Source organism: Chaetura pelagica, unplaced genomic scaffold, assembly GCF_000747805.2.
Source record: "Chaetura pelagica isolate M959 unplaced genomic scaffold, ChaPel_1.0 scaffold27, whole genome shotgun sequence".
NCBI classification, from domain to species: Eukaryota; Metazoa; Chordata; class Aves; order Apodiformes; family Apodidae; genus Chaetura; species Chaetura pelagica.
Window position 1 is genome coordinate 1,278,602 of NW_009954020.1, and position 24,219 is coordinate 1,302,820.

The window sequence follows — 24,219 nt, forward strand, 5'->3', positions numbered from 1 at the left end:
ATTCCTGCTTATATAAATTTAGAAGAGCTGTCACTTAATGAGTGCTCACCTTAAGTCACATATCATTACAGCCATGGATACAGAGATTTTTAAATTTTTTTTTACTTGGAGCCATATGTGTGTATGCAGAATGTATTTGAAATAAATATTGCAAAATGTTAACAATACGTTCTAACAAAATTAAACGAACCAAAAGAATCTGGACTTTGTTAGCTATGAGGAGCCCTCTTTTTCTTGGCAAACTGAGTTTTCAGCAACCTTGTAAACAGAGAAGAATCATCACATGGTTTGCATTTTAATTTCTCCTAGCAGCTTTCTTTCTCTTTCTGAGTGAAATACTCACTGTAAGATTTTATGTGTTTGACTTAATGTGGTGAAGAAATAATAATAAAATATTGAAACCCTTGTACTCATTATTAGGCCAAATTGATTGAATACAGCTTTAGGAACTCCAGCTATGTTTCAAAACTCCCAAAGAAGATGAAGGGGAAAGAAATAAACCCACTACAGTCACTGAGAATTTCAGAAGAGATTGAGGAAAAACAAAGAATGATCTTGTGGTTAAGGCACTTGATTTAAGTCTTGGCTCAATATCTGCCTTGTTTGAATGATCTTATGGTTTGGCTGAATCTAATCTCTCTGTGCCTCAATTTCCCATTAGTAAACTAGGCAGTGATAAAATCCTTCTTATCTCTCTGTCCAAGTTACAAATCTTTCCAAGCAGAAATCCCTTCAGAATTTGCACACACAAAGGGAGCTCATGGCTCTTACCCAGCTTCTGAAAATTAGTAATATTTTTTTAGGAGCATGGAGACTGGTAACAACAGGTGTGTTTCTCTCTAATCCCACATTCAAACTCTTTCACATGGAGATTGAAGGCCAAAATCAGAAAAATAAGGGTGCCAAAATCTCAAACTGCAACACAATGCAACCTTCTCCAAGGGCTGCTTGAAGGGGTACCTAAATCCCACAAGTAGGTGAACTACTAGCAGCCCTTTGAAGAAAAAGCATATAGGAACTATGAGATAGAAAAAAGCCTCTGGTATTTAACCTCCTCTCTATTAAACACAAGTCTATAAAGCGCCAGGCCATGCTTAATGTTTTATTCTGGCTGATGTTTGCAACTCCTCCCTGAATACATTGGGTATTATGAATATGTTGTATGAATGTACTTGCTGTCCCAGATTCTGCTACAAAGACTTAGCACCAAGCAGGGTATTGCAATGTGCAGACTTAGCAAAACATTCCTGTGCAAAAAGGAAACATTTTTTTCAAGTCCTGAAAACTGTTAATGATTTTGCTTCTTGAAGAGCAATGAATTCAAAGAGTGTCATCATCCAGGCCACTGGTTCATGCTAGAGATGACTGAAATATAACTAAAACTGTGTAACTAAAATGCTTCCATTGGCATTAAAACTTTAGTTGAGTAATGTGGGATGTCATCCTCTCCATTGTAAAAGCCCTATCCTTGAAGAATCAATGGAACCACCACTGGAGAAGACTTTTAACAAAACTTTATATCTGATGCAAAGAAGTTAAAAGGTGCCAATTGTGTGTAAGAGGAGAAACAATTATTGTGTCTGACCTGCTGTCTCTCAAGTGCATTGAAAGGGATAGATTTTTAATGATCAGGTTGAGATGGTTAGGATGGAGACATGCACTTAGCAAGAGGTGCATTGACTGATCCCCTTTTCACTTGTAGAAGGTATTTGAAGGTCTCACTTTTCCTTCACAAATCATCTTAACCAACATTTTTAGGACAAAGTTCTAAGGGGGAGAAAAAGTCTAATGGACTTTCCAAGTGGTGTAGAGATGATTCTGTCCTTAAAGAGATCTAATTTCTGTAGCAAGGGAAGAGATTATTTTACACCATATGGTAGCTGTCCTGTGATGTCATAGTGATTAATGACAGGATCAGTTGGATGCTCCAGTGGCATAACAAATGACCTGGGTTTCCTGTAATGGCAACAGTTACACACTTGTACTAGCACCCTAAAATTAAATGAACTCTTGTCTCAGCTCCCCCTCAGTTTAAGTACTATAAAATGAATGCAAAGACTGCTACCAACTTCATGAAGATGTGGGTTATTTCTGTATTTTTAACTATGTATCATAGACTGAATAACCCCTAAGATTCCCTGTCTTATGCTCTCTTTTAAATGCATAGAGTTTAATTGGCCTCATGATTATTTGTCAGATACAACGCATAAATTTTCATTAAATGCTTTATGCTCTACTTTCATGTCAAAGACTTTTTGGGTAACCATAGTTCCCTGCCCAAAATAATTCTGGGAGCAGATGAAGTATTCCTACTGTACTGAATGAAGGAAAGCAAACCAGACAAATAATGATCTGTTTCTCCCAATACAAGTTTTATTGACAGCTTAACGACTGTCACTTTAGCTGTTATTTTAAGCCATGTGTAAAGGCACATGTTATTTGCCATTAGTTGATGGGAAGAAAAACACACAAACAAACAAAAATCAAATCAAACAAAAAAAACCACAACCCCACAGCAGAAAAAAAGTATTTATTTTCTTGGTTCTGTCTTTACCTATGGTTTTCTTCAGTCTTTCTTCAGAATTTTGGTCAAAATTACAGTCTTGGGCATATGCTGTTTTGGGGATCAGGTTTTGCATTTATCAAGCCACTTGAGGTTCTTTGGACCCAGCATCTTTAAACAATTAATCTTTCTTTACCATTTTTCTCTATCTTTAATGATAGAAGTATAATACATTACATCATCTTTCAATGCCTCTTTTCCACTGCTAGTTACTGGATGGTTCAGTCAGCAAATGTAAACAAGAAGATCCTGTTGCTACTGTCAATGGGTTTTACACTACTATAATTTTGGTTTGGTTTAGGTTCTTCCGTTTAACAAAAAAATGAAAGCTTCTAGGTTATGAAGAGTGTTTGAAGGCTAACACGGTTGGATTCTCAGCCTAGAATTATTTTCTAGAATAAATCATACCTCAGACTGGTTGCTGAATCTTGAAGTGTGTGTGTACTTCACGCTGATGAGAGGAGCTCATCCAAAATCATAGAATCATAGAAATCATAAAAATCATAGAATGGTTTGCATTGGAAGGGACATTAAAAGTCATGTAGTTCCAACCCCCTGCATGGACAGGGTCATGTTCCACTAGACTAGGCTGTTCAAAGCCCCATCCAACCTGGCCTTGAACACATCCAGGGATGAGGCAACCACAGCTTCCCTGGCAACCAGTGCTAGTATGTCACCACACTCAGACAAAATAATTTCTTCCTAATGTCTAACCTAAATCTCCCCTCTTCCAGCTTAAAGCTATTCCTCTTCCTTCTTCCTATCACTATGAGTCCTTGTAAAAAGTCCCTCCCCAGCTTTCTTGTAGCACCTTCAGGTACTGGAAGGCTGCTATAAGGTCTTCTGGAGCCTTCTCTTCTCCAGGCTTAACAAACCAAACTCTCTCAACCTTTTCTCACAGGAGAGAGGCTTCAGCCCTCTGATCATCTTTGTGGTCCTCTGCATTCTCTCCAGGAGCTCCATTTCCTTCTTGTTCTGAGAACTCCAGAACTGGACACTGTGGTCCAGAAGGGGCCTCACAAGAGTGGAGTAGGGGGGAAGAATCATCTCCTTTGACCTGCCAGCCATGCTTCTTTTGATGCAGCCCAGGATCCTGTCAGCTTTCTGGGCTGCAAGCACACGCTGCTGGTTCATGTTGAGTTTTTCATCCTCCAGCACCACCCAGTCCTTTTCCTCGGGGTTGTTCTCAATCTCTGCCCAGCCTGTACTTTTGAGTGAGATTGCCCCAACCCAGGTGCAGGACCTTGCACTTGGCCTTGTGGAACTTCATGAGGCTGGCAGGCGCCCACCTCTCAAACCTGTCAAGGTCCCTCAGGATGGCTTCCTTTCCCTCCAGTGTGTCAACCACACCATGCAGTTTGGTGCCATCAGCAGACTTGCTAAGGGTGTACTCAATTCCACTGTCCATATAATACACTACTAATTTTCTGATTGCAATGACATCCTTGAGGTAAGAAAAAAATTGCATTTCTACAGACACTTTTCTTCAAGTTAGGTGATCCAAAGAGTGTTGACATGAACAGTGTGCATGGTATAAACTAACTAATGTACGTTCATTTTCTGAAGAAGGAGCACTCAAACAGATCTCATTTCAGTGATCATACCCTGCATGATGTCTGGAGAATACCAGGTGCCAGATACAGTGATGGGAGAAGGTGGAGGTAAACACAGCTCATTGTCTGGCTTTATTTTGTTCCTTGCCACTCACACAAAGCCACTGATCCCTGCCTGCTCAGAAGGGATTTTTTTTTTTACATAATTTGGAAAGGACAGCTGATGGTTAATCTTATGGGCAAGAGAGTGTACAAAGCTGACAACAATTCTGATTTTGTAATGACAGTTCTAGTGTTGTTCTTATAGTGAGTAAAACTGCACACATCCTATGAATGTTCTCCTGATTTTTTCAGAACTTTTTGTATGACTATCCAAAGATATTCTCAGGTGAATTTGCTTCATTAGGCTAATTGACAACATCTTTGTTAGTGAATTCTAAATTACTACCTCAGATTTTACAGAGGATGGGTATTCCTACTTTTAATTCATCCCTTGTAGCTACTGAGAGATGAAGGAAGTGTGATTTATGATTGGACAATGGAACATGAAATAACAAGTGAAAAGGGAGAGACAAGAGACTTTCAAAGCATGAAATTAAAATCTTTGGGCTATGACTTAACTTACTACTTATTTTTGTCATTTTGCTGCCATCAGTACTTTTGTTCTACTTGTGTTTCACAGGGCATGATTTGGGGCCTTTTTTCTCTGTTTTCATGTGCTATATGGGGCATTTTCTACTAGTTTGTATTATAAACCATGCTTTGTCTGCTCTTAATGAGATGTGTGCTATTAATTGTCTTTATGAGAGTTATAAATATTTCTGAGATATTTAGCTGAAGTTACCCTTAAACATGCACAAGAATTACATCTAATTAAATAGAAAATGTAAATGACAAAATGGTTTAAGTTGGAAGGGACCTCAAAGATCATCCAGTTCCAACTTTCCTTCCCTAGGTAAGGAAAAATTTCTGGGGAAACCTGAGAGCCAGTAATCTTCTGCCTGTGCACTAAACAAGCTCAGGGCACCAGCACTCTCATGGACTCACACCAGGGCAACCACTGAAGCTGATCACTTTTCTTGGTAGTTCTGACTGGGGATAACCAACAAGGGTCCCAACTGGAGCCAGACAGTCCCTGGGTCAAGTGTGTGGGACAGGACAGAGCCAGGCAGGATGGGGAAGGACAAAGACTGTTTGCATGATGGACCAAGCCATACTGTTCATCTTCTCTGAAGGGGAAGAGTGGTGAGCCATATGAACAAAAGTCTCTCTGCCTCATGGGACAGAGAAGAGGTGCAGGATCTTTTTTGTTTTAATTAGTATTAAGATCAACCTTTAAGAATAAAGACAGAAAACAGGAGGACCAAGTGTAAGTGAGAGGGATGAAATTAACCTTGTGAAATAATTCCTAACATACTTTTATGAACTCTGATGGAGGAGGAAAATCTGAAGTGAATTATCTATTTTCATGACCTCTTGCCCTTAACTGTACTTGAAATTGTCAAGGTCTAGAAAGGATGCTTAGGGGTTAGAAAGAACTGCCAGATCTTATTTATGTTCTTTACTCTGCTACCACTCCCAGATAGGACCCCGGCAACTGCTTTCTCTTGTCAGTAATATAGTGACAGCATTTTTTCCTATTATTTTTTGTCTTCCACATAGATTGTCCTTTTGAAGTATGGACATAGTTTGCTGGCAGTGAGTCCACAGCAGGGACTGCTCTGCATTATTACAAAACCAGTCATGACATATGATTTCATTAAACCATTTGAAAAGATTCCTGTTATTTAACATAATTATGAAGGGCCAAGCATCTCCAAGGGTGAGTGTGAGACAGAACTTTGGACAAAAAAGTGTGAAGTGAAGTTACTGCTTAAAGATTTGGGGTTTTTTTTGGCTTTCTGTGGTGTGACCAGGCTCCACTACTGCTGAGTCAAAAATGCTGTAGTTACACAAGAAAGCTCAAAGGTGCTATAAACTCATTCTGCTGTTTCAGATCTATTAACAATATTGTCCCTGCAGTAGATCTAACTATTTGCTGGAAGAGGCATCATCTGTCCCCTGTAATAGGCATAAACACAGTATAAATCCTGAAGTTTTTTATGTAGTGAGTTTATCAACCATGAACCCACTCCAGTGAAGATTATAATTTATGTTGAATCTCTAAGGAAGATGTAGAATCATAAAATCATAGAACCATTCAGGTTGGAAAAGATCCTTGGCATCACTGAGTCCAATCATCATCCCTATTCTACAAAGTTCTCCCCTAAACCAGATCCACCAACACTATATCCAAATGACCCTTAAACACATCCAAGGATGGTATAACAACCACCTCCCTGGGCAGCCTATTCCAGTGTCTAGCCACTCTTTCTGTGAAAAAAATTTCTCCTAATGTCCAGTCTAAACCTCCCCTGTTGCAGCTTGAAGCCATTGCCTCTTGTTCTGTCGCCAATTACCTGTGAAAAGAGACCAGCACCAACCTCTCTACAATGAACTTTCAAGTAGCTGTAGAGGCTGATGAGGTGTCCCCTCAGCCTCATCTTTCTCAAACTAAACATTCCCAGGTCCTTCAAGCATTCTTTATAAGATTTATTCTCTAGGCCCTTCACCAGCTTCGTTGCCCTCCTCTGTACCTGCTCCAGCACCTCGAGATCTCTCTTGAATTGAGGTGCCCAAAGCTGGACCCAACACTCCAGGTGTGGCCTCACCAGTGCTGAGGACAGGGGGACAATCACCTGTCTACTTCTGCTGGTCATACTATTTCTAATACAAGCCAGGATGCCATTGGCTTTCTTGGCCACCTGGGCACACTGCTGGCTCATATTCAGCCACTTGTCAGATAGAATTCCCAGGTCCTTTTCTGCCAGACACTTTCCAGTCACACTTCCCCAAGCCTGGGGTTGTTGTGGCCCAAGTGCAGGACCTGGCCCTTGGCCATTAACCTGAGCCCAATGATCTAATATGATATATTCACAATTGGAAACTACGGCATGAGTGGCAACTGGGTTTGTCAAATAAATAATGATTTCCAAAAAATAGTTAGGACTTCCCCACAAGAAGGAATCCAGGGATTCAGCTGAGCTCATCGTAAGCATGAATGTTAGATATCAAATTGAAAAGTCTGACTAAAAAATGATTAAGCATTTTCACTGTCTTCATTTCTGAATATTCATTCACCTTTGGGCACAAACAGCATTGCTTCTCACCAGGCTGATGCTCAGTCTACGAATCACACATTTTATGAGGGGTCTAAGATTGAACTCTCCATACTGTTGTTCATTTGGATTTAAAATTATATACAAACTGCTGATAGGAAACAGAATAAACTAGTATCACCAATGTCTTGCTGCGATAACCCTGTTTTGTCTTCTAAATTGTAGAGAACACGTATAAAAGAAATCAGGGAAAAGAACTAGAGGAAATTTTGCTCATTGGACAGACTAATGCCAAAGGATAAATTTTTATTCTAAACTAAGAAATCTTTATGGCCTTGACTTGCTGCTCTTGTGTATCAAGTTAAACTCTGATCTCTGTTATATCAGATTCAATCAAGATCCCTCCAGGTTCTGTAAACAGTGCACCTTGCTCAATTGATACATTGTCAACATGCAAAAAATCCCCCCAAAAATCCACAAACTGAATCTGAATTATTAGATTATGTGATAATTAGAAAACAGAAAATATTGATGCACATTTAAAACCCAGAAAATATTGGTGTATGAAGGACATGATTTTTTTTTTTCTAAAAGGTGTTTTCATGTTTCAGTAGAAACATGTTTCAGCAGTAATGACTGATACAGCCAGAAAAAGCACAAGATTGCAGATAAATCCTTTGCCCTTTTTTGGACTGCTCAGTCTGCCAGGTTTGCACAGATATGACAACCTTCAAAAGCTCCAAACCTCTACAAAAGTCCCCTGCCATAAAGGAATCAAGTGAAGGAGATGAGCTAGCTGCAATGAGTCTCAACATCCTATCAATGCAATGCTAGACCAGACTTGCCCCTTTGTGGCAGAGCAAGGGACTGACACGCCATGATGGTCACAAGTATCAGCCTTTATTAATAGGTTGTATCACATTCTTATACCTTTTTCTACTGTCCACGCGCCTTACGCTTCCTTCCCATTGGTTAACAGCTTCTGTTCACGTGTTCTATCTTACTTTGTGGTAGGTTACAAGTTTCTTACATTTTCTTACAAGAATGTCAACATGCATCCATATCTCTCTCATACCTTCTTTTCCCACAAACATGTTTTTCTCTGACTGCCAAGGGCACAGCTGTAGTTCTTTGAAATCAAGGCCGCTTGGGGCCCTTAGCTGATGCCCACACCCCTTAGTTATACATCCCCCACCACTCACAGTGGAAACCTGACCAAGTGCCTTGCTGGCCTCCTAGCACAAGCTCTTTACTTGTTTTGGTGACTGGGGAGGGGACCCAGGCTTATTTAACGCTGTTGCACAAAGGCAAGCTCTTGTTCATACAGATTGATAGAGTCAGGCTGGCAAATGTGCCCTTCGTAAACACAGGAGAAATTATCTGACCCTGAACTACAGCAAAGAATGTGGCTGGAAACATGCAGGTCATAGAGTTTTGTGTGTTTAACCCAGCTTTCAGGTCCTTTCTTCCCTTTGCAACCGTGATTAGTATGGCATGAGTTCTCCTTTTTTAGTGTCAGAGCATGAAGGCAAAGGGAAATGAACCTGTCACAGGTGTTATCAAGAGAGATCATGAATTTGGTCAGGATATCCCTGCCCTTAGTTCCAGGTAGGCACAGCTTGAGCCATACTCCTGGTGACTAAAAGAAACTTTCAGCCATTTATTACTTCAGTGCAAAGTTGAGGAAAGTGTGTGTGAAGGCAGTGACAAGTTCCCACAGAAAACCTGGATTAATTTTTTGTTGCCACTTGTCACTTCCTGGTCATACTGAAAGCAGTATTTATTGTTTTTCTGCCTGGATGTCCATGAAAATGGTTTGATTCAGGGCCAGCAGTTATCCACTTTTTCTTTCTCATACAGATTTACTTGCCAGAATCTTGAATTCTGCAGGACTCCACTGCAGAAATGATGTTATTAACACTAAACACTCTGATATGTTTATGAGGATTCCTAAAATTGTGAAACAGGCTTAAAATCCAGAAATTATATTAATAAATCTTAAAATACTAAATTACTAGTGGTTTGGCTTAAAATTACTGTAAATTACTAACAGTTGGATCTTAAAGGTCTTTTCCAACCAAAACAGTTCTATGCTTCTATGGAATGATGGCTTATAATACTAAATATTGATCTATTTTGTCTGAAGACTGAAAAATGCATTTGATTGACATTTAAAAGATTTTTCCCTGCCACTATGTAGCCTGGAATGTTACAACTCTTGTATATTTAAAATCCAGGATTTAGGACCTAAAGATTAAATTATGTAATTTAAATATTATATAATTTTAAAACTAAATTGTTAAATGCAAGTATGCTGAGAACTCTAACTTGTAAGAAGCAACATGGAAACTAACACTCCCTATTCAAGAGTTCTGTCCCCTTCACTGTGAAAAAGTTTTTCCTTATGTTTACATGGAACATCCTGTGCTCCAGCTTGCACCCATTACCCCTTGTCCCATCACTGGACATCACTGAGAAGTGCCTGGCTCTGTCCTCCTGACAGTCACCCTTTACATATTTACATATTAAATAAATACATATTAACGAGGTCACTTGTCAGTCTCCTCCAAGCTAAAGAGACCCAGCTCCCTCAGCCTTTCCTCATAAGGGAGATGTTCCACTCCATCGTCTTTGTGACTCTGTGTTGGACTCTTTCAAGCACTTCCCTGTCCTTCTTGAACTTGAACTTCTTGAACTTCTTGAGGGGGGCAGAACTGGACACAATGTTCCAGATGCAGCCTTACCAGGGCAGAGTAGAGGTGGGGAGGAGAACCTCTCTTGACCTACTAACCACACCCTTTCTAATACACCCCAGGATGCCACTGGCCCTGTTGGCTCCAAGGGCACATTGCTGGCTCACGGTCATCCTTCTATCCACCAGGACCCCAGGTCCCTTTCCCCTACACTGCTCTCCAGCAGGCCAGCCTCCAACCTGTACTGGTACATGGGGTTATTCTTCCCCAGCTGCAAGATTCTACACTTGCCCTTGTTGTATTTCATGAAATTCTTTTCTGGCCAGCTCTCCAGCCTGTCTAGATCTTGCAGCACAGCCTTCTGGTGTGTCAGCCACTCCTTCCAGTTTAGTGTCATCTGCAGACCTGCTGACAGTGCTCTCTGTTCCCTCATCCAGGTCATTAATGAATATATTGAATAGTACTGGTACTAGTACTGACCCCTGAGGGACTCTGCTAGATACAGGCCTCCAACTAGACTCTGTCCCATTGACCACAACTCTCTGACTTCTTTCCTTTAATCAATTCACAATCCACTTTACCCAGTCATCCAGACCACACTTCCTCAGTTTAGCTGCAAGGATTCTGTGGGAGATAGTGTGAAATGCTTTGCTGAAATCAAGATGACCCACATCCGCTGCTCTACCATAATCTATCCACCTGGTTATGTCCTCATAAAAGGCTATTAGGTTAGTTAAACAAGACATCCCCATGGTAAGACCATGTTGACTGCTCCTAATGGCCCTCTATCCTTGATATACCTAGAGAAAGTGTCAGGGATAAGTTGTTCCATCACCTTTCCAGGGACAGAGGTGAGGCTGACCACTCTATATAGTTACCAGGGTCCTCATCTTACCCTTTTTGAAGACCGAAGTGACATTTGCTTTCCTCCTGTCCTCAGACACTTCTGTTCCCCATGACTTACCAAAGATGATGGAGAGTGGCCTAGCAAAGACTTCTGCCAGCTCCCTCAGCACCTGCATGTGCATCCCATCAGGACTCATGGATTTGCAGATGTCCAGATTGCTTAATTGATCCCTAACCCAGTCCTTATCAACCAAAGCAAACTCTTCCTTTATCCTGACTTCCTGTGGGGCCTCAGGGGTCTGGGGCTCCTGAGGACAGTCTCCAGCAGTATAGACAATGAAAGTATTCAGTAACTCCACCTTCTTTGTATCCTCTGTTACCAGGGCACCCACCTCGTTCAGCACTGGGCCTACATTGCCTCTAGTGTTAGTTTTACCTGCAATGTATTCGAAGAAGCCTTTTCTGTTGTCCTTTAATCCAAGGAGGCCTTAGCTTTCCTAGTTGCTTTCCTACATCCTCTGACAAGGGTCCTATATTCCTCCCAAGTGCTTAGCCCCTCCTTCCATGATCTGTAGACTCTCTTCTTCCACTTGAGTTTGCCCAGCAGTTCCCTTTTTACCCATGTGGTTCTCCTGACTCCCTTTCTTGATTTCCCACCTTTTGGGATGAATTACAGAGCACATCTGTGATTTGTAAATGTGGATGCAGGTTGCCTAAGCAGAAGAAAACCACACCAAATGGCCCTGATCCTGTCCAGTAATGAGGAACTTGTTCAGATTGAAAGGGATCAACTTGTCTGCAGAAATCCAAAACTTGTTAGTCCATGTTTGATGGGGAGAAGGGAAGCATTCGTAAACTATGGTGGAGGGGTGTGTGAGATGAGTATGTAAATTGTGTGTGCACATTTATATATGTGATTTATATATGTGTCATATATATGTTTATCAGCTACTGCCCTCTGCTGCACCAAGTCAGGGCTTCCCAGCAGCTAACCCACCAGATAAACCAACAACTACCTTCTTAGATCAATTTCAACATGCTCATTGTTTTGAAGCTGGAGAAATTATTTCTCTCCTGACAATGAGACATACAGAGGGCCACCATGCTTTTCTCTAAGCTTACCATGAGATTTCTAGCAGGCAATAGCTTTCATGCAGTGTTCTAGAGCAGTGCTTCTGCTCTGGAGTCTGATGAGAAGGCAAATCTCCTCAGCCTAAGCCCAAACTTCCCTGTCCTTAAGCCTTCTTCACTATCACCTTAGCAGTAAGCCAGGACACTGAATCTGAAACTATGTATGAACTCTGGAAAGTGTAGTGGTAAGTGCTGTGGCAACAACCTTAGAAAGTCAGCATATCCCAAAAGTTTCAGCATATGTGGTTCCCCACTTTCAACCTCCAAGCCAAGATGGGGAATTTCCTTCAGCCACCTCTGGGTAAGTTATGCCAGCCGCTATCTTATGTCATTCACTTGTGGGTGCAGCAGGGAAGAACAAGATATGGACGTCACCTCCTTTGAGAGAGAGGGAGAAGGAATGTCTAGTTTTGATGGAATTCTCTACAAGGGCTATGGCTGTCATCTTTGAAGAGCTGCCTGGAGCACTTAATATTTGCATCTGTGGAGGGTGCTGGGGAGAATAATTGTGAGAAATCTTCACGTTAAGAACAACACAAAATGTGTGTGTTCAACAGTATATGAGGACTGAAAGAGTAGATTAGAATGTGCAGAGACCTGTGGGGGATTTGGATACAGGAAAAGATTTTTTTAACTGAAATTTGTTCAGTTCAGATTCAGAGTCTCCACCTATTAATAAATGAAGTAGTGGTAGCAAAGATGTAAGTGCAGGCAAGTTTTGGTTTAGGCTGAGAAGAGCTGTGTACTCTGCAGACTCCAGGCCAGCAAAAGACCTTCCAGTCTTCTTCCTGCTGCTCATTCATGCATCTGGAACATATTACAGCCATTGCAAATCTACCAGCCAATTTGCTCCTCTGAATGCACCCTAACCCAAGTAAGCTGCAAATGAGTTCAGCTAGCTGATCTTGCTGGCCTGGCTCATTTTGATTCAGATAATTTAAATAAGCAAATTTATTGTGAGCAGCAAGCTGGACCTGTGACAAAAAAAAAAAAAAAAAGAGGTGCTGGGCTGAAGAGTATCAGATCACAAAGTGCAGTCACAAAAGGACATACATTCAAGACCCAAAGACTGTTATAAAAAAAAAAAAAAAAAAGCTCCTAATCATTTATTTCCTTAATGCTTTAAATTTGCATGTGTATATGTGGCAGTATGCACACACAGCAAGAACATGTACACAAGCTTTGTGCGTGGACAAATGACGGATTATGGAAAGTGAACAAGAACAAATGAGACTGCTCAGAACTACACCTTGTCAAGCTTTCCAAACTGGAATACTTTTTCTCTTAGGAAATTTTTATTTGAGATTCTCTAAATAAATTTCTCACATATTTATCTTGCATATGCTTTTATTCTTTCCACCTGCTCTCCCTTCAAATTATTTATAACTGCGGTCTGGAATTGTGAATTGATTTGAGCTGTCTTAATGTGGCCCAGTGATATGAATAAGAAATAATGGTGCAATGTCATGTCTTCTTGTACATTTTCCAGTATGTGGTTAAAATAATCTGGGATGGTGAAATACAGAAAAAACATGAAAGTATCAATCAAATGAATTACTGATGACACAGGCAGTATAACTGTCTATTTAAAAGCCATGGTTAACCAGGACCTTGCAAGTGACTGACCGTTGGTTTCAAAGGATTGAACATTTTTGGCTAATAATATTTCTGTTCTTTCAAATTCACTAATTACCCTCCCTACCATTCACATCTCCACTTTATTATTTTTCCAATTACTCCAGTGTTTTTACTGTATCCATGAGAGTAGCCAGTGCTAACTACAGCCTCTAAAGACACATTCAGGACATACCAAGATCATTTAAGAAAAATTGAACACATCTTTTCAGGGTTGGAAGCCTGGTCTAGAATGACCACTGATAAAATTGATCTCTAAATATGTGACCAGACAGGGAGTGTTTTGGTTGCACAGAGCCTTCTCTGGCCAGCACTTCAAAACCCACGGCACCTTTTTCTTATACATCTGGCCTCTGAGAAAGCTTGTGTATGAATTGTCCTTTTTTTATTTCTGCTGTTGCACTGTGTGCTAGAGACAGGTGTGTTACACTTGCTCAGTGGCCAAGGAGAAGATGCTCTTTCATTAGCACTGTAAGCAGAAAGTGGATACTTTGTGCCAGTATGAGTTTATGGCACATATAAAATATGAAGCAAGCTTGTCAACTCAGATTAACTTTGCAGATACCTCTTCTTTATCCCATGTTGGAAAGGAAGGAAAAGAGTCTGGAAAAAAGAGCATTTCTGTGAATCATGGCCTTGGCTGTGTGTGATCATCATTAAATTACTATTGTTTGTTGACTACAAAGATGACAAAACAGAGCAAGAACAATTGCTTCATTACAACTCAAGTGACTAAGCACAGTTCAAGGGGAGGGAGGTCCTTACAGATATTCACTTCAAACACACAGATGCAAAAAATAGACTCTAAAAATAACAAACTGAGATTATATAAACAATTTCAACACCCAGCTCATACGCACTATTAAAAGAAGATGTTCTCGATGGCAGCAGCTCAAATAAATCTCTTCTACTGAGGTTGTAGCAGTAGTTTAGAGCCTGAATCTCTCCTCTGATTTGAGAGAGGCTGGAGTGAGTGTGATTTTTTCAGATTATGGACTTGTTGTTAAAGCGGGTTTTTTTTAATTTTCTGGAAGAAGTAAACTGTGAGGATCAACACTATCTCCTTGTGGAAAATTGCCCAGCAGAATGGAGCTGTAATAATCTAATCGGGGGTTGCTGTGATATTATTTTTAAAGGCTGTATGTGGCTCTGTGAAATACCTTGTATAAATAAGGTCTTACTTATTTTTAGGGCAGTTATGGGCTGCGTTGAACTACATTGACACTCTGTAATTATGGAAGTATTTAAGGGCAAAGATAAGGAAACTTTTTTACTTCTAGTGAGATGTACAGACACTTGGGTTTATTTTCTCTTCAGTTGCATTTGTATCTTAATTATGTCTTTAGGAACTCCTTTGCCTTTGTATCACTAAGTCTCTGATTTATAACAAACAGTGTCAGATCATTACTTCCTCAGAAAAGAACTGTATTGTGTCAGCTGGAAAATCAAGTGCTGCTTGCTGTTTTCTCTTTCAGGTTCAGAAAAATAATTCGATAAAAAAATATTTTATTATTGCAACATGTGCTTCTGGCTTTTATGCATATTTATTTGTCCATATTTCTACATATTGACTTTTGTTCTTTGAGAATGTATATATACATCAGAAGCATCCTTCACTGACTTATGTTCATAAAAGTAACTTCTCACCTTATTGCTTACATATCTTTGACTCCACCATGTTTCTACTGTTTATAATACCCCTTCCCAGTGAAAATAATCCTCTTAGATTTCTGCCCTGCATTTACATGTGATATTTTGTGGTTTCCAACAAGATTGAACTTCATTCAACATGGCATTGCACATTGCATAGTTATTTGACTCTGCGGAAATAGAAATAAAATTAGTATAAAATGTTACCACACTGGTTCTGTAGCATTATAAGACAGCATCAAAATAGTTCTAAGTGACCACACACACTGCAGTGAAGTAGCAGAAGCAGCCAAACATTTGTAGCCATTCCTAGTAATACTCTGGGACATTAGCTTCTATTGTCTGAGAAAGACTTGTGTCACCTATTGACTAAAATGATGGTTTGCATTTGTTTATTCCTTTGTCACATAAAATTAGAGAGTGTATTAATCTGCCTGTTGATGTAACTTTGGTGTTCTTGTGCATACCACTGAAATGCAGCCACCTCTGGGGAGATGTGTGGCAGCTGTGAATAGCTTAGGGAATTGCAATAGTGTGGGAACCAAGTGAAGAACTGTGATTTTGTGGCAACCTGGATTTTTTAAAAGCTACTGCTTAATAAGTTCTTTGAAATGGTGACTTTACTGACAGTTGCACCAGCTGTTGGACTCTTATACTCCCATAATGAGAAAATTAGAAACACCTAACTCCTCCTTGATTTTGTTGTTCTTGTTGTTGCTGCTTCAATAAAGCAGCTGGCTATTTTAAAATTTGTCTTGCTTATGGAAATAAAGATGTAACAGCAATAAAATACTTAGGAAAATAAACTATTCTGAGCTACTGAGCAAAGCCACACTTCACAGGTATTTATTCTGTTTGCTGTCTGCCAGCACGTTCGTACAGTTTGTCTGCTGCTTCTCTTTGCCACAAGTTTCATCTCTCATTCTTTCCACAAAGCCAGATTCTGCATGTTTCTCACAATAAATCCTTTATTACTTCTTCTTCAGTTCACCATGGTTAATGCCAACATGCACAAACTGTTCAATTTGCTAATCAACCTGAGTGTCTGGAAATAAATATACCACGATAAAAGCCAATGGAACAGCATTATTTTCACTAAATAATAATAATTTTTAAAATTGCTTGAAGCAAAACCATCATAATCAGACACGTTGTAGTAAAAACAGTTTCAGCAAGCACAATGTGTCATATTATATTACCTGTTGTAAAAGAGATGTATGCAAAGTGCTAGACTCATCAAGGACGGGATTTTGCATGTTCTGCCATGGGAGGGAGTCCAGAAAATTGCAGCAGGTGCCTGTTCTCATCTATTTAACACCCAGTAAAGCTGGCAACAAGGAAAACGATTCAGAAAAAGCAAGATGCCAAGAGAAGGTGTTTCTTTAAATATCCAATGAGGTTTTGAATATTCAGTGGAAAAGTGCAGCAATTTAAACAAACAATAATGAGAGAGTCCTTTTCCACTGGACTCCACAGCCCATTGGTTTGAGATCCCTCCAGAGAGCATCACAACTCTTCACCAGAATACATGTGAGTACAGCCTAGTTCTCTGCAGAGTCCCATTATTGTCAGAGAAAAATGAAAAGATGTACCAAAAAAAAAAAAAAAGGGATTTCAATGTATTTACTTGACTTCAAAAGTATTAATTAATAACCTACATCCCAAATAAAATAGTCAGAAAAGTAAATTCCCACCACATCTGTAAGGAAAGAAACTATAATTCTCTGAGTTTTACAAGGGAGGAAACTAAGACATTGTTTATATGTCTCACTTTTAGCAAAAATAATTAAATGTCATAAGCAGCCCTAAATCCTAGAAATACTTCCAAAATCTCAACTCTACTGCTTTGGAATAATGGTCTGTGTTAATAGTTTTTAATAATTTTGTTTGAAGAAACATTTTTCTGTGCATTTATTGATGTTCAACATAATAGTACTAAAGAGAAATTGTCTGCAATTTAAATAAAGTTTAAAAAATTAAAGGTTTCTTATCAATTTTTAAGTCAACTCTAATATTCAATATGAGATTAAAATAACATGACAATCAGTTGATGCCTGTCACTCTGCATTGGTTCTAGTAGCTGATCAGGACACTTCAATCTAAAATCCAGACAATTAGATTTGAAGTCAGTTCATTCTCCTGTAAAAGAAAAAATCACAGTTGGCCAATTTAGAAGCTGGAATGATGTTGCAAGCAATCATTGCCTGATGCAAATCAAATAATAATTATTGCTTAAATGTGTTACTTAAAATCTGTTTAGTGTAGTCATGGTTTTTTAAAAAATAAATAATTAAAAAAAAAAAAAAGGATGTTAGTTCAGTTTGGCTGCAAAATGCATAGAAAGTTAATTTTACAATAGTGACAGTGTCATAAAACTGTCCCAGGATTGCTGTCCTTCTAGTGAGACAACCTTCTACAGCAATGAAGCTTAGTGAGGGAACCTTAGCTAGTTTATAGCTTCATAGTGTCCTTCAGCTACCCTTGGGTCTGTAGTTGAAAATGGTGCATATGGGCAAAACATAGCATCTTAAAATGAAGAGTTCAGAGGAAATTGCTTATCTAAGGCATCTCATTGCACCTTTCTCCTCAGTGTAGCAAAAGTGCATTTGGCTACTTTATTTCCCACCAATAGTTAAATCAAAGGATGGGAGAAAAGAACCACAAATGGCTACTCAGCATTTTTATTCTGTTTAATGGAGGCAGTAACTTTGCCAATTGTGCCTGTGTATTTTAAAACAAATGCAATCAAACAATAAACTTTAATTTCCTACACCTTCATTTTATTCTCCACAAAACTGCTTTTGCATAGAGCTTTAAAAATATTCATAGAGGGCGATTCCCATGGTTAATTTCCTGTAGTGTGTAATTCTTCATGGATAGCTGATATCTTCCAGACATTACCTTTGGGGAGAGTAAGTTGTTGCTGGAGTAGCAAAAAGGAGATAGCAGATTTATAAGAGGGAGAATCTAAGTAGGCTGCCTGCACAGATTTTTCAATTCCTCCACTGGTCTTGGTATATTATATATATCCATTGGAAGAAATCCCACTCAGTGGGAGTTTACCAACAATTTCCACAGGGCTAGCAATTTACGTAAGGAATTTTGGAATGTATGTAAGCCATCACTCTTCAGGACATCAAGGAACCTCTAACTAGTAGAGCTGGGATGGGAATTTTCCCTGCAGACAGTCCATTTAGGGTATGGTAGAGCTCCAGGCTCCATGCCCCAGTGTGGAGCCACACAGAGATACTGACTCCAGTCCTAACAGGAGTGCAGCATCTTACAGCAGTGTTCCAACTTGACAGTTTCACCAGGACTAATCTTCCCAGTCCCTGAGAGAACTTGTGCAAGGTTTATTCTGACATTTTTATGCATGCCATGTCATCATCCCTTTAAGCACTGTTTGCTCCTAAATTTCTTACACTGTAATTTCATTTATCTAGGACTAGTCCCCTCTGAAGACAGAACATCAGACTATGAATGGCTAGTTTGGATTTGTGAGATAATTCTCAGTGTCAAGTATGAGATGCAGGGATCATTTCTGGGTGTCTGACACAAATATGATGCAACTATGGTCACAAAGGGTTGCTGACAGTGCTGGGATTCTGTATTTCACTGATCTAAATTGGATTTGCACATTTTAATCTAACCAACTGCCACTTCTGCTCACTATGTCTCCAGCACTTCTCTTCTGCTAAGTACCGAGGCAGGAGGGGTTTCTCCTTTTTGATTTGCCTCACATCCGGGATAGATTTCAGCTACAGATTCCCAACCCATACATCTGACAACTCCAAGTCCTTCTCTGTTACTTCCCCACCATCCTTGGTGCTTGCAGCACCTCCTAATTTAGTAGTGTCTTCAGATTTAACGAATGTGGTGTGTGCTTCTTCTTCAAGATCATTAATAAAAATGTTGACTAATGCTGGGCCAAATTCCCAGCCCTACACTTCTCCACAGCATGATGCATTGCTGTTTAAATCGTACCACAGTGAGTACATCCCCTCGTGTTACACATCACAGTGCTGAGGAAGTGCTGTAGTATAAAATCACAGATAAGAACACACTAGAATATTCCAATATTTTAGGCTTAGATAAGTTGCATTTCAGAAGTTTGCTTGTATCTTTAAATCTTGAAATGCAGGTGTACAATATCTTAGCAGACAGGGGAGTCATATTAACGGGTTTGGCAGGGCTTGCAAAGTACAGATTGAGCCAACTGTTTGACTTTGGGAGAATGCCTAACGTTTTATTAGCACTGCTGCTTCTTTTCAAGAAAAGTCAGTGGTCATTTGGGAGGTCTAATGACAAATGTTTCATCAACGCAGCACTGGTGTTTCCAGGGAGGAAAATTAAAATAGTTCTGTACCCCCAAAAAGTGATTTGTTCAGAAGTATATCTCAAGTATTCCAACTTGTAGCTCCAGTCATAAAAGGCATGAGGTATGAGGAGACTGTCAGGGTAATGACATCCCTTTCCTCCCTAGGCACTTCACTAGTGTGTAAAGCTAAATAGCTCTTCCAAATAGTTGACTTTACCTGGGATTTCTCAGTAAGGTCAACCTCTTGCCAGATAGCTATTTTCTGAATGCAGCCTAACAGAGAAACTTAATGACCTCTATTTACTTCAAGTAGAAATCCATCAAAGGGACAATTAGCTAATTTTAAACATAAATTGGCTCCCTGGTGAGAAGCAAGCATATAAATAAACCATTTCATTTGTTCACTGAACTAGACTGTCATGCAAGTGAAATTGCTGACGCCAAAGCAGGCAAGTGCTTTGAAATCTTTACATGAATGACTTCAAATTGGCAAACTTTTCTTGCCTTAAGTGCCCTGAGAGAAGGATTTAGGGGAAGAAACCATGGGATGGTTTCCTTTTGCCACTGCTGATGTGCAGGCAGGTCGAAGCCAAGCACAGCCCTTCTGTGTCCACCCTGTCCATTGGAACAAAGCAGCCCAAGCTCTCACCAGTGATTGTCTTAGCAGAAGCTAAACGGTACAGACAGATATAGCTCCTCAGCTTTCCAGCTTGCACGCAACTAACTTGAACTTTGCCATCACGCATAGAAGGAAGAGCAGGTTCATGTCCCCAGTTAGACTGCATAGATTTGCAAAGTGTTTGCTATAAAGCTGCAGGTTGAGTGTTGATTTTTTCTCTCGAGGGTTCCCATCACCATGGTATGTGAGCACTTTTAATCTTCTCTGCAATTATTTTTCTAGTATAAACAATTTCCTGAATGAATGGAAGTACTGGTTTCTGATAGAGTCGCTGTGTCTCAGTTTTCTAAGTGAGGTGTTTGGTGGGACTTAGATTTCTAGAAGAGCAAAGCAAAGAAGGAAGATCCATATGTCAGGAAGCTGCCTTGCGGAAAATACCAGGGTTTTTGATTTTCTTTCCAAACTAGCATCCCTGAGAAGCAATATATGCACTCAGCTCGTGATGCAAGTGCTCATTTCCACACTATTTCCCCAATACTAACTTTATTTAATGGGTGAATACACGAGAGTAGCCTGAAGGTATTTAAAAGGTGACAAATAGGGCAATAGAGAAAAGGAGATATGTTATAGGCCAGTTTCCATCCCCATGAGATATGGGGACTGTGAAAATACCTGATGAGACTCCAGCACATTCTCAAACAGAGAATAGGATGGAGCCTTCCTAGGTCAGATGGGGGTTCAGGAGGGAAACTTTATAACTGTCTCCAGTCTGTTTGAATAGAGCTCTCCAGTTTGTCATGCAAAATGTTATCAGACCAGAGATTAACTGCTTCTAAAGGCAGCCAAGAAACTGTTAGAGGCAATAAAAAGGGGAAGAAAGAAAAGATCTTCTAAGTAGAATTTAATTACCTTCTCCTGCACATTGTTTTGCTTTGCCAGATTAATATATAGTCATTTGTATAAACACAAGTCTATTTGTGCGCTTGTGCATGTGTGTGACTCTGCTTGTGTAGGCTTTACTGACATACCTAGTTCACACTTTTCTATAATGCTGATTGTCTTTACTCAGATGAACATACCATAACTAAATAAACTAATCTCATCTAAACTAATCTGTACACAGGCAATACAACTATTCCTGCATCTGGGAAACAGTTAGACATGATTTAGTAAACTTGTGACTCAATCTATTTCAAAGTACTGAGTATCAGATCATCTTCCACTGTGAACACTGAAATCTTTGCAATAATCACATCTGTGGAGAAGGCACTAGGAAAACTTAATACACAATATTTGCCCCAGAGAGATCAAGCATAAAATCTTACTTTCACCTCAGCTTAGCTGACTTCTCACTAATTACCCATAAATACTCTTTATTAAATATTTAAATTTTTTAATCCACAAAAGTGCATCCTGAGGAGAAGGAAGGCTGAGGAACATCTGTCCTAACATTGCTGGGATATTTCTGGTATGGACAGGTAAGTTTTTTCTTTCCTTGATTTTTGTACATTCTGAGTTGATAAAGCCCACAAATTAATAGTCATTCATCAGAAGTTACAGTTGTCATAGAAGAAACTAACAAATATATATAGTTCAGTCTTTATCTGACTCACACCAACTCATACCAGACCTGCAGTTCATGGGTTTACCTCCTTTTGCAAACCATTTACAGACAATCAAGCACAAGAAACATTGGCACTGATTTTTTTATTTTTTTTTTCCTTCCACTTAATCTCAAAGTTGAGGACAGAACACGTCTGCTACAAAAGAAGAGGCTAAGAATAGACTACAAAGTATGTTTGGTAGAAGACTCATGCTCCCAGCATTTTGTGGAGAACCACAGCTGTGGGTCAGCACACATTCCCATAAAATGGTTATCAGATGCAAGTATGCAGTTTCCCAGCAGTACTCTGTGGTTCAGAATTAGCAGCTAGCAATTCTCACCACATAGCTGAAGTCATTTCCCTGGGTTTGCCCCAGATTTTAAAACAAAATTAAACACACCACAAATTCTGGAAAGCTGAGAAGATAAATCATGAAGCCAATGCTCTTTTTGAGAAAAATAAGGATAAATAATCTAATGTATGCGCATAAAGCGCATAACCACATTCTGTATTTTAGTGTATCTACACTGTGACAAAAGAAAAAGTTGTTTTCAGTGATTTTTTGAAGGCAGACTACACACAGTTTTCTTTCGATCTTGCGAATTGTATCTGTTGTTCCTAATCTGCAGGAACAAATAACTGAGATATTAATATTAATGTCACAGGTTAGAGTCAAAGCCAGGATCACTGATGAGATGTTCCCAGTAGTTAGAATCATCCCTGGTTCCAATGGAAAGAAAACTCATCTCCTGTTTCCCTTTATTGGCTGATTTGATCATGCCTTTGAAGGACAGCACTTCAAGAGATCTGTGTGAAGATGACTGCCAGCTATATCATGTGGTTGTCTTGGACCCTTCCCAGGAGTTTGAATCTGAACTGAAATCAAATGCAAGTCCTTTCAAACTGGCTTTGACAAAGTATTGTGTCTTTTTAGATGAGAAACCAACTAGCTGAATTAACTAGTTCAGTTCATAATGACAGGAAAAAGTTATAAAGGTATTTAATATTCTGGTTGCAGTATGAATGAAGATACCCACTACTTTTCTGTCAAGAGGTGATGCTGCTTTGGGCATTCACTGGCATAGCCATCCCCAGGGAATGCATACAGGGATCCCATACAGGGAATGCTAGAACTACAACTTCTTCTGTGTTACCTTCTGAAGGAGTTTCTTAGTCTGTTCTTAGGATGGACTTGAACAGAAAGTGTCAGCACTGTGAATTAACTGTGAGTTACAAAGGCAAGAAAACTGGGAAAAGAAGGGAAGCGTGTTGCGTTTTGGCACCAGAGATGGCTAATACCTTCAGTTAGTATTCCCTGACTGTACCTCTGGTAATAAAGACAGAACAGCCTATCTGGAAGCCAATTCAGGGCACCTAAATTAAACATCTGCTCAGAATCACCTTCCAGAAGAATTTATGCTTTTTTTCCATTGACTATAGATGGAAAAAAGCCAGCTGTGTCTGGTGATGTCAATAACTCCAGACTAGTGGTGTTACCTAAGACAAAGTCCTATGAAAAAGCTAGAGGATAAGATCACTCACAGTTCCTTCTTCTCTTCCATGCACATCCAGTGCTTCACTCATTGGTGCATGAAGATTTCACTCACAGCTGGACTGTGAAGTCATTGACATTTACTGTGCTGGAACATTTGGATTCATTTGTCAGATTTACCTCTAGATTATTGCAGAATGAGGATGTTCTGAGATTTCATTATTTTTTTTCTTGATTAATGTCTTATTATTAATTTCATGGCATAGAACATGATCTGAAGAAATCATATTCTTTGAATTTGAAGATCATAAAGGAAGGTTGTGAAACCCAATAAGGAAAAAAAAAAAAAAAGGCTTTTTTTTTTTTTTTTATGTTCTGAAAAATTCATTTGTTTTTAAATGAGAGAAAATTAGAAACAGGGATTTAGGAAATACAAATCTCACACTCTAATCCCAACCTCTACCCTAGTTTGTGACCACAGGCACTCTCATGTTCTTCTCTAATTTCATTAAGAAATTCAGTAATAAGATGTTATTATTATTTAGCTCCTAGGTAACATCTTTTATCCTTCAATTTCAAACTACATTACTGACAAAGCAGAATTATTTTTTGTTTTCCAGATTTGAGACAGAGGCTGTGCAGAGAGAAGCTAAAAGACTTGTCCAGCCTTCCCAGGCTAGAACAGGACACCACCTACATCTCAGGTTACTTCTATACCTGCTTACCCCCTCTTTGCAAGTTGCTCTCTTACTCACAGAGGGTTCTGAACCAAATTAATTACATTTGGAGGAGCCTACAGGTCCTGAGTTAAAAGAAGTGATGTACACTAAGTGCATGGTAAATATTTTATGCATTGTCTCCATAAGACACCGAAGCTTATTGTATCATTGTTCAAAATAACCAAGAAATTGCTTGACAGAAAAGAAAAAATGTTGTTTCATGATTTTTTTTGCACAG

At 39.4% G+C, this 24,219-nt stretch overlaps 1 pseudogene; it reads right to left on the reverse strand.

Moving 5' to 3' along the window:
• The window catches only part of LOC104392845, a 165,833-nt pseudogene that overhangs the window by 101,750 nt on the left and 39,864 nt on the right, over positions 1-24,219 (reverse strand).